General features: G+C 37.7%; 1 pseudogene; it reads right to left on the bottom strand.

Annotated features, from left to right (window-relative positions):
- Window positions 1–5,566: 5,566 nt before the first annotated feature.
- LOC115007828 (actin-binding Rho-activating protein-like) lies at window positions 5,567–10,321 on the bottom strand (annotated as a pseudogene).

Raw genomic sequence — 10,321 nt, forward strand, 5'->3', positions numbered from 1 at the left:
GCTTTTCGTGGTGAATAAAACTTCCACTAAATGATCATCCTGCCATGCTCAGCTACTGATGTTACTGTATTAGTCCTCCACTGTAGGTACAGTCTAATACAGCTACCTCAGTCTTACATAGACATTGCAAGTTACCTATATTTACAGTCTTTTACTGATGTTCCAGGTATAACTGAGATTTACTGTTTTTTCTAACTGTTTTTTTATTGATGTTTCTGTGTGCTGAATTTACAGTCTTATACCAAAAGTGTTTTTTAATAAAAATGAAGCTAAAAGAGTATTTTTAACTATAGAATACAAGCTGTTTACTAAAGGTATTCTTTATTAAAGACAAGGCTGCTACTAAAGGTATTTTTTATCAAAGACAAAGTCCACATTACCGAAGGTATTTTTTATACTTATTTTTATAAGTCATTGTTCTCTAAATTCAGATATGTTATTGATTGAGGTATTCTCTATTTTATAGTCATTGTTCTCTAATTCTGGTTACGTTTTTGATTGAAATAAAAACCAAACAAACTAAGAATGTATTATTTCATACCATATGCGTGTAATTCTCTTGCACCAATTGGTGTTTTAATATTTTTGAATGATATACACAACATAATGGTGTGTACGGAGGGAATTTGTGAAGTAAATAAACTCCTGATTGTATTGTGTCACATTAATGATTATCACATGCACTCCGTACACCTCAAATCAAAATGTATTATGTATGTGTCACATTTACATGATTATCACATGTACTCGTCCACCTCAATCTAAATGTTATTGCACAACATGTGTTTCTTCTTCTTTCGCACAAATGTAAATGGACTGACCTATATTAGTTATGAATGTGAAGCACTGTAGGTTCTCTTCAAAAGTTCATCAGGTCTACCTCCATCTCGCCACAACAAGACGGCCCACCAAGGGGCATAACCACACGCCACCAACATGGACCAATGAGGGACGACGACACACCCTTCTTAGAGAATATAGCAAATGTTTGATGTTTTTGTACCACTTTCATCATTTTCCATTCATCATTCATTCACACCAACAGAAAACTGGCTCGTTACATATTGTGTGTAAATATACAACATGTGTAAATATACAACATGTGTAAATATGCAACATGTGTAAATATACAACATGTGTAAATATGCAACATGTGTAAATATGCAACATGTGTATATACAACATGTGTAAATATACAACATGTGCAAATATGCAACATGTGTAAATATACAACATGTGCAAATATGAGACTTGTGTAAATATGCAACATGTGTAAATATACAACATGGTTAAATATGCAACATGTGTAAATATTCAACATGTGTAAATATAGAACATTTGTAAATATGCAACATGTGTAAATATGCAACATGTGTATATTTAACATGTGTAAATATACAACATGTGCAAATATGCAACATGTGTATATGCAACATGTGTAAATAAGCAACATGTGTAAATATGCAACATGTGTAAATACGCAACATGTGTAAATATACAACATGTGTAAATACGCAACATGTGTAAATACGCAACATGTGTAAATAAGCAACATGTGTAAATATACAACATGTGTAAATACGCAACATGTGTAAATACGCAACATGTGTAAATATGCAACATTTGCAAATATGCAGCATGTGTAAATATACAACATGTGTAAATATACAACATTTGTAAATATGCAACATGTGTACATATGCAACATGTGTAAATATATAACATTTGTAAATATGCAACCTGTGTAAATATGCTACATGTGTATATGCAACATGTGTAAATATACAACATGTGTAAATATACAACATTGTTGTAAATATACAACATGTGTAAATATGCAACATGTGTAAATATGCAACATGTGTATATGCAACATGAAATATACAACATGTGTAAATATACAACATTGTGTAAATATACAACATGTGTAAATATGCAACATGTGTAAATATGCAACATGTGTAAATATGCAACATGTGTATATGCAACATGTGTAAATATGCAACATGTGTAACTATGCTACATGTGTATATGCAACATGTGTAAATATACAACATGTGTAAATATACAACATTGTGTAAATATACAACATGTGTAAATATACAACATGTGCAAATATACAACATGTGTAAATATGCAACATGTGTAAATATGCAACATGTGTAAATATGCAACATGTGTATATGCAACATGTGTAAATATACAACATGTGTAAATATGCAACATGTGTAAATATGCAACATGTGTAAATATGCAACATGTGTATATGCAACATGTGTAAATATACAACATGTGTAAATACGCAACATGTGTAAATACGCAACATGTGTAAATATGCAACATGTGCAAATATACAACATGTGTAAATATGCAACATGTGTACATTTGCAACATATGTAAATATATAACATGTGTAAATATATAACTTGTAAATATAGAACATGTGTAAAAAAGCAACATGTGTAAATATGCATTATGAGTAAATATGTAACATGTGTAAATAAGCAACATGTGTATAAGCAACATGTGTAAATGTGCAACATTTGTATATGCAACATGTGTAAATAAGCAACATGTGTAAATATACAACATGTGTAAATATGCAACATATGCAACATGTGTAAATATATAACATTTGTAAATATGCAACCTGTGTAAATATGCAACCTGTGTACATATGCAACATGTGTAAATATACAACATGCGTAAATATGCAAAATGCATAAATATGCAACATATATAAATATACAACATGTGTAAATATGCATCATGTGTAAATATGCAACATGCGTAAATATGCAAAATGCATAAATATGCAACATGTGTAAATATGCAACATGCACTTTCTCCCACAAATGCCATTGAGCCGAGCAGCACTTTGTGTTTTGTGTGATTTTGTAAGCTGATCCTGTAGGTTTCTCTGCAAAATCACTTCACATTATCATCATGCATCATTTCCCAAAAAAAATTAATGTGGGACACATTTACAAGTAAGTATTTGCATGTCTTCAACTATAGGCCTCCTCAGAAGAACTTTGGGGTGAGACCAAGATGTCTGGACTGTCCAAAGTATCCTCTACTATCCCTCCGCACTCCTCTAGTGCACAAGTTTTCTTCCATTGCCTCATCCAAGGCTAACCCCAACGGTAGCAGAGGTTGTAGTGATGGTGGAAGGTGAGGAGAAAAAATAAGAAAAAGCCCTGCGATTTGCTAACAGGGTCTAGACTGACAGCAACTGAGTCCACTGGGTCTTAAGAGTGTCTCACTGCAGTATCAGCAAGTGCTTAAGGGCTCTGGCATGAACTTCTGGATACTTATCCAAGGATTTTTAGCAAGTTTGCAACCCTGTAGACTATCCAGAGTGAATCGCCCGTAATTCATCGTAACAGTGTCATCTGTAAACGAGGACACTCGGGAAGCATCCAAGAAATGTGAGCAAACCAAGTCCACCAGGTAGAAATATAAAGTTCAAACCACAGTTATAAATATCCCTTCCTATGTTTTGTTGGATTCTTTGTGAGGAGGGGATATGTAGATTGTGTCTGCGTTATAATTCTAATTAAAGGTGCTTTCACGAACTGGGTCTAAACCAGTTCTGGTGCATCTGCCTCTCTGGTTGTGATTTGTTTGGGCTGATGTGAAAGCTGTAAGTTTAACTCTCGTGCAGACCAAACATCTGCATCGAGGCTGGTTTAAAATGTCTCGTGTTTCCAAACAAACTCTGGTGTAGTTTGTTTATGGTGCAAAAGTAAAGCAGAATAACTACTGGCTTTTTTTTAGTAGTTAATATGTGATTTGCAGCAAATTCAAAGACTAAACTTATATGAAATCTAGACAGCAATATAAGCAATCTCTATAATTAAACAAGATCATGTGGTGACCTTCGTTATGATGCATGACAGTCCCCAAAACTGCCCAATTGGTCAATTATATGTCAGTCAATATGCAAGTATGAAAATCGCTCCAATTCGATTCAAGACGCTGGTACTCGCCCTCTCTTCTCCGTCTCTTATTGTTTCTAAATGAAGAACTTCATCATATTTGATGAAATGGAAGTTCTTGCATAATTCTTGCGATTCTTGCGAATGTATCCAGATGGTTTAATGCACTTATTGTACGTTTTCTTTGGATAAAAACGTCCGCTAAATACAATGCAATGTCATGCATTTTGAGCCAAAGCTTAAACCCCCAGTGATGCAGGAAATGACCGAACAGCTTCTACTGATTTCTATTAGTAGGAAGGAGCAGGTGTCCTAAAACTAAAGAGGTGGTGTGTTGTTGTACAGTATTCATGTAATTGATTAAATAACATGCGCTGAAGTGGAAGATGAATTATGTTATTTGCTGTGTTGCTCAGTATTCAACACTACCTTGTTTTAAGTTTCAGTCTTTATTGACTCCCATGTAGTGTAACACTGTGACCGCAGCAAAAATGACAAATTTCACAGTCTCAATACTAATTTGGTGTTCCAATGACACGTATATATGTATATTTACAAGAAACTCTTTGTAAAAAAATGGTCCTTCTGTAAGAAGGCTCTCAGACTTTCACTTGGTAAAGAAGAAAATGTGCAAACAAAATTGAAAACACATCATTTATCACAATTCCAACAGTAATGTCCTAAATGTTAAAATGAGGTTCAACACATTTCACTATTTCACGTCAAAACTAAAACACGTTAAACTTACACTCAAGAGACACGACTTTTTCAAACATAAAATAACAGTTAAGATTTCCATTACTGAGCTCAAGCCGACCGTGTTCACACAAATCTAGCAAAACTTTGGCTAGAGAACAGTTCACAGATGATTATTGTGCTCCAGAAAAAGGGTGGTTTTCTCCACATACATCCACATGTCTCTGTATTAAAAAGATATTCCAACAAAAAAAAGGTGACATTTTTCAAATTTGGTAAATGTTTTACATTTATAATATCATATAAAATACACAGTAATAATAATTAAAACGTTAAATGGTAACTGAACATTTATTTATAATACTACTTCATTGTTTTTTTAGTGTAGATTTTAGCAAAATTTTGCTCATTCATTTTAAATTCTGCCAGCAATATTAATCAAAATTGGACAAAAAATGATCAAATTGCTCTGCAATTCTTGTCCTGTTAGCATTAAGTCTATCTGAAACACCAACAAGTTCCAAATATTCCGTGACGAGACTAACTTCATGCTACCATTGTTCAATTGTATACAACACAATTAGCTTTAGAGGACAAAACAAAGACTTTTCTGTGAATAAATAGATGAAATCAAAGTTTCTTCAGCCCCAGTGTGAGTGAAGCTTTCCTGGCATGACGTGCTGGATGCTTGAGGCTCCCAGGATATTGTAGCAGCATAGCTAGCATGGTTAGCATGGTTACTAGCTAGAGATAGCTTCCCTTCACCGGATGGCTTGTCAGGTATATGAGAAGAACTAATGAGTCTGGTTTGAGAGTGTGTTTTGTGTGTGTGTAGCCTCCATGTTTACACTCATATGCCTTTTAATACTTATGTAGGCCTATATTATTTCTATTTGTCTTTACTGATGCTTCTTTATGTAGCCTATGTGTGTATTATCTTTCACATTGAATCATTAGGCGACAATAACCTTTCACTGCAAGTCAAAGTTATGTCAAGCATTAATAAAATGCAAAATACCAGTTTTACAGCGTTATTTTGTTTCATTTTGGCAAATTTCTGAGAGATAAAAAGACAGCTAGCCTACGTCTACCAATTTACTTTATGTGACAGGCATTTTTTTGTACTCTTGAAGTCACTGAGAATTTTCGCAAAACATGGCGTCCGTCCTCAGTCCCTCAGTGTAATGATGACACATCGTCCTGTCCTTTCCACAGCATCTCCCCTTCAAAGTCCAGCATCTTGTGTTTGCGGCAGCGCAGAACGATGCCCACCACTTTATCTGAGATCTTCACGTAGCGGTCAAAGAGCCGGCCGAAGGTAATGATGGTCCTCCCCTCCTTGTCCTTGAAGCCCATGTCTCTGATAAGCCACACCATCTCCTCCATCTCCCTGTGGATTGTGTTTCTGGGCCCTGCGCCTCTCTCGGCCGTCTTGGAACCGTCTTTGGGTCGACCGTAGCCGGACTCGCCCTTGCGGACGCGCTGGGCCATGGCATACTCGTGGTCAAAATCCTCGCTGAAGGGGTTGAGCTTCTGGCCCTCCATGTGCTGCACAGACCACTGCTGCCAGCGGCTTTTGATGTCATTCGTAGTGGTAATCTTGATCTGGAGGTAAATATGGTGGTTAACATCAGACCTTTAAAAAAGTGAAGCGTCTTACAGAATATAACTTAGGTCTTCGTTAAACGGGCACCTCAATGATTTTAGGCACAGTGGGTGTTACTTAACAATTAAAACACCTTTATGACAGCTGACGTACAACAAAGGAACAAAATAAGAGTTTTCTGTTGAATATGGTGCATGCATTCACAATTTAGCAACTTTCAGGAATGTATTGGGACGTTTTATAACCTTTTTTGCTTTTCTATTGTTCAGCCCCCCGTCAAAGTCTGTTTGCACTGACATGATTTTATTCTTTAAGTCCTTAATGCCATTCTACTCTGTCTTTCAAACATATGTCTATATGTTAACGGCTGATTAATGACCCTCAGTCCTTTAAATAAACTCCCCTCTAGTTGGTGTAATTGATCCACATCTTGGCCTTTGCTATGCACCCACACATATACACTAACGGTAATACTGTATGTATGCTTTTACAAACCAGCATACACAAACTTTACGACCTTGAGGATCCATTAAAACGTTTTAAAAACATTCTTCTCTAGTAAATTTAAAGGCTCGTAAGCCCTTTTGTGCATTTCAATGACAAAAGTTTTTACATCTTCTTTTGTGAAAAAGCATTACTTTTAGTCAAACATTTTAAATGTTAACCCTTGTTAACCCCATTCCTCCCTCTCCCTCCTTCCTCCTCCTCCTCCCTCTGTGTTTTTCCTGTGCCAGGCCCTTCAGATCAGTGTCACCATATCTCTTTGGTATTTGCGCTATGAAAAGTGAAGACGTGTCACGGAGGAACCTTTAAAAAACTCTGTGAACCCTTAAAGCGATAATGTTCCCCATCAAATGTTTTATTTTCTCTATTTTGCCGCCATCTTTGTTTTGTTGTGGTGTTTCCAGAGATCAGCTGTCAATCAAACAGTGATGGAGATATATACTGTACTCTACGGAAGCCCTAAATGACCATGTGACAAACTTTATACTACCGTCGTGTTGCCATGATAACAAGTTTTATTTGTTTTGAGATCACAAATTATTTATGTCATTATCTCGAAATAACAAACATAGTTTTATCTAGATAATAAGACATCAGTATCTCCAGAAGTTATCTTATAACTATCTTATCTTTTCTTCTTGTAGAACATTTGTTGTTTTCAAATAATGACAAATAAGTTGTGATCTCGAGATATGTCGGAAAGTATGAGGAAATAAAATGACGTCACATACCGAAAATAGGAAAATATTTTACTTTATATTCAACTACATGTATCAGGCAATGATAACAAATGACCTTTCAGATTAAAATGTCCATTCAATAACAATACCATAATAATACAACCCAGTAAAAGAAGCCATAGTGATGATTGATGTTAAAGCGACTCATCTCATTCATTCGGTTAAGCCTCAGATGTTTTTGTAATGTGTAAGTGAGGAAACTAGATCTGTTTGTTTTCTTGTGACCCTCAATCTGCTCCAACACTAACCCAACCTTTCAGTTTTCACTATCTCATTTAAATGGTATTGAAATCAAAAGTCTTTCCACGCTCAGATCTTTTGAAGGTTTTCTTATTCTTGTCTCCGTGTCTGCCTCACATCTCTCTCTTCACCTCATGTTCCCCTCCCTGGCTGTTCCACCTGAAGGTCAGGTCGGGAAACACGTTGCAGAGCAGGACTATATTTATTTACATATATTCCACTGCGCCGCGGTACAGCTTGTGTTTTTATGAGTTGGCCTTGCTCTCTGGCGACCTCCTGGATAAATGGAGGGGGCCTCCCGGTCGGCTCCTTTGCCCTTTATAGGAGAGATTTTTGCATCAGAGTTATGCAACTGTTTTTCTGTTTGGTGTCCATGAGGGAGTTAGATTTCTTCAGGTGACATCAAAGGGACCTTTGCTTAAACTTGTTTATTCACGCTGTGGGACTCATGTGGGAACATTCACGCTCTAATTTAGGTTATTTGTCCTCCACTGTGTATTTTATTCGGGGACAGGAGCAACATTTATTGTAGTTGCAGAGAAAGCCGGAGAAACTCATACGTGTCAGGTCAAAGCTAAAGTATTTAAAGGGCAAAACAACTCTAATCTGCACATATTAGGTTTTATATAAACCAACAACACTAAAGTGTGTGAAGGACCAACTCTCACCTCTGGCACAAAATAATAGGTTTGGGTGTGAGCCAGAGACTTTTAAGTGTTTGGTCTTTTCTGTGTTCTCGACTTTCTGGACTTTGTGAGGACAAATAACAGACCCCTAGCAGCTCCCTCTGTATTGTTTCAGTTATTTGAATATGTGGACGTTCCCTACTGAGCTTCAGGTAAATGTACAATATGAGCTGCATGCAGAGAACCGTGTTTCATACCACAGAGGCAGACAGGAAGTATTTTAATTCCCCTTCCTTCAGGACAATTTAGATTCTTTTTAAATCCTAATAACCGGAACTTGCTGATGAATCTAAAAAAAGTAGAAATTTAAAGAATGATAATTCTCATGAATATTATTTGACGTTACTATATTCTCGATAACATCCGTCTTTTTCAGCGTGTTTCATTTTCAGTTCATTTAAAGCTGCAGCAGAACGTTGACATATCATCACTTTATAAAGATGTTTGCCAACACGCCTGTTTTGAGACTCTAGCCGCCATGGAAACACTTTTCTATCATCATTCATTGATCTAGTTTGGAGCTGGGCAGGTACATTTGGTTTGCTGAAAACGGCAGAGACTGTAAAACCAAAACACTAAGATAAAAGAGGCTAAAAGGTTCGTAAAGCTGAGAAGTTCGTCAAGACACACCTTCCACATTAGAAACAGTTATTTGATCTAAAGTTGATATAGAAACAATTATTGATGTCGCTTTAAATTTGAATGTTGAATTATTTTTTTATTATTTTGGTAACTTTATATCTCCACGTTCAAACTTTTCCCCACCCTTTGTGATTAACCACTCTACCTTGGGCCTGTTGGTCTGTTTCTTGGTCTGGATGACGCCCAGCTCAGTTTTTGATTCGCTGTTGTCGCTGAGCGCGGCCTCCTCTCCCAGCCCGCTGTCCTCAGTGTCAACGCTACTGCTCCTTGACCCCAGCTTCTTCTCTTGGAGCAAAAGCTTCCTGTCTTGGATCGCTCCCCCCTCCGCCGTTCTGCAGAGCCCTCATCTGGCGCCGCCGTGTCGGCGACTCATTGCCCAGGAACGGCTTGCTCTCATCGGGACCCGCCTCCATCTTGCCTCGGATGGCGTTGACCACAACGCTGCTGCTGCACTCGCTGCGTTTGGCTGCACAGTCTTGGTTACAGAACCGGTCCGGATCTTACTCCCACTTGTGTCACCGGTGTCACTGATGTCAGCTGCGATTACACGCGGGGTTAGAGTAAGTTTGACCTCATGGTTGTGCTCTTTTATATCCACCGCTTCAACAGATGCTGGCATCCAGCCGCTCGGGATGGCGTCCTGCGCACCGGAGTGCTCAGTGGCCCAGCCCTGCCAGCTCTTGGCCAAGTTGGCCACCATTGCGGCACATTTAATCTTCCGTACCGCCCGCTTGAAAGCCTGAGGCTCCTTTGGGGAAATAGTGGTAGTCCCACCGGTACTCATGGTGACAGAACAGAAGGGTCTCCAGAAATTGGTGTTTTTTCTTGTCTTGTGTTTTTCCTAATGCTGTAGAAATCTACTCTGCTGTTGGAAGATTCTAACAAGACCTTGCAAGACGTGTTGTGGCAATTCCTAGAGTTGGGTTGGACTGTTTACAGTCTTAGAAACTCTTTAAATCTCTCGAAAACGCTCTGTAAAAAGTGTAGTTGAGTTAAGACAAAACAAAGCTGATGTAAATCTAAAAAGCTTTTCTCAGAGCAAATATTCAGCTTCTGTTGGTTCCAATTACCAACTCCAACTCTTTACTCGCAAATACACATTTTCCAGATGATCACGGCGGAAATATCAGTTCGCCTCAGCCTTTAAAGCCTCGGTTGGATCGTCACAAAAGCATCCAGAGCCTTCCGGATCGTGAGTCGGTCAGTGGGTGAGCTGCTGGTGTGAAGAGTGCGAGGACTTTGACTGTAATCCCCTGCAGAAGCACC

The sequence above is a fragment of the Cottoperca gobio genome, chromosome 5 (assembly GCF_900634415.1).
Source record: "Cottoperca gobio chromosome 5, fCotGob3.1, whole genome shotgun sequence".
In the NCBI taxonomy this organism is placed as follows: Eukaryota; Metazoa; Chordata; class Actinopteri; order Perciformes; family Bovichtidae; genus Cottoperca; species Cottoperca gobio.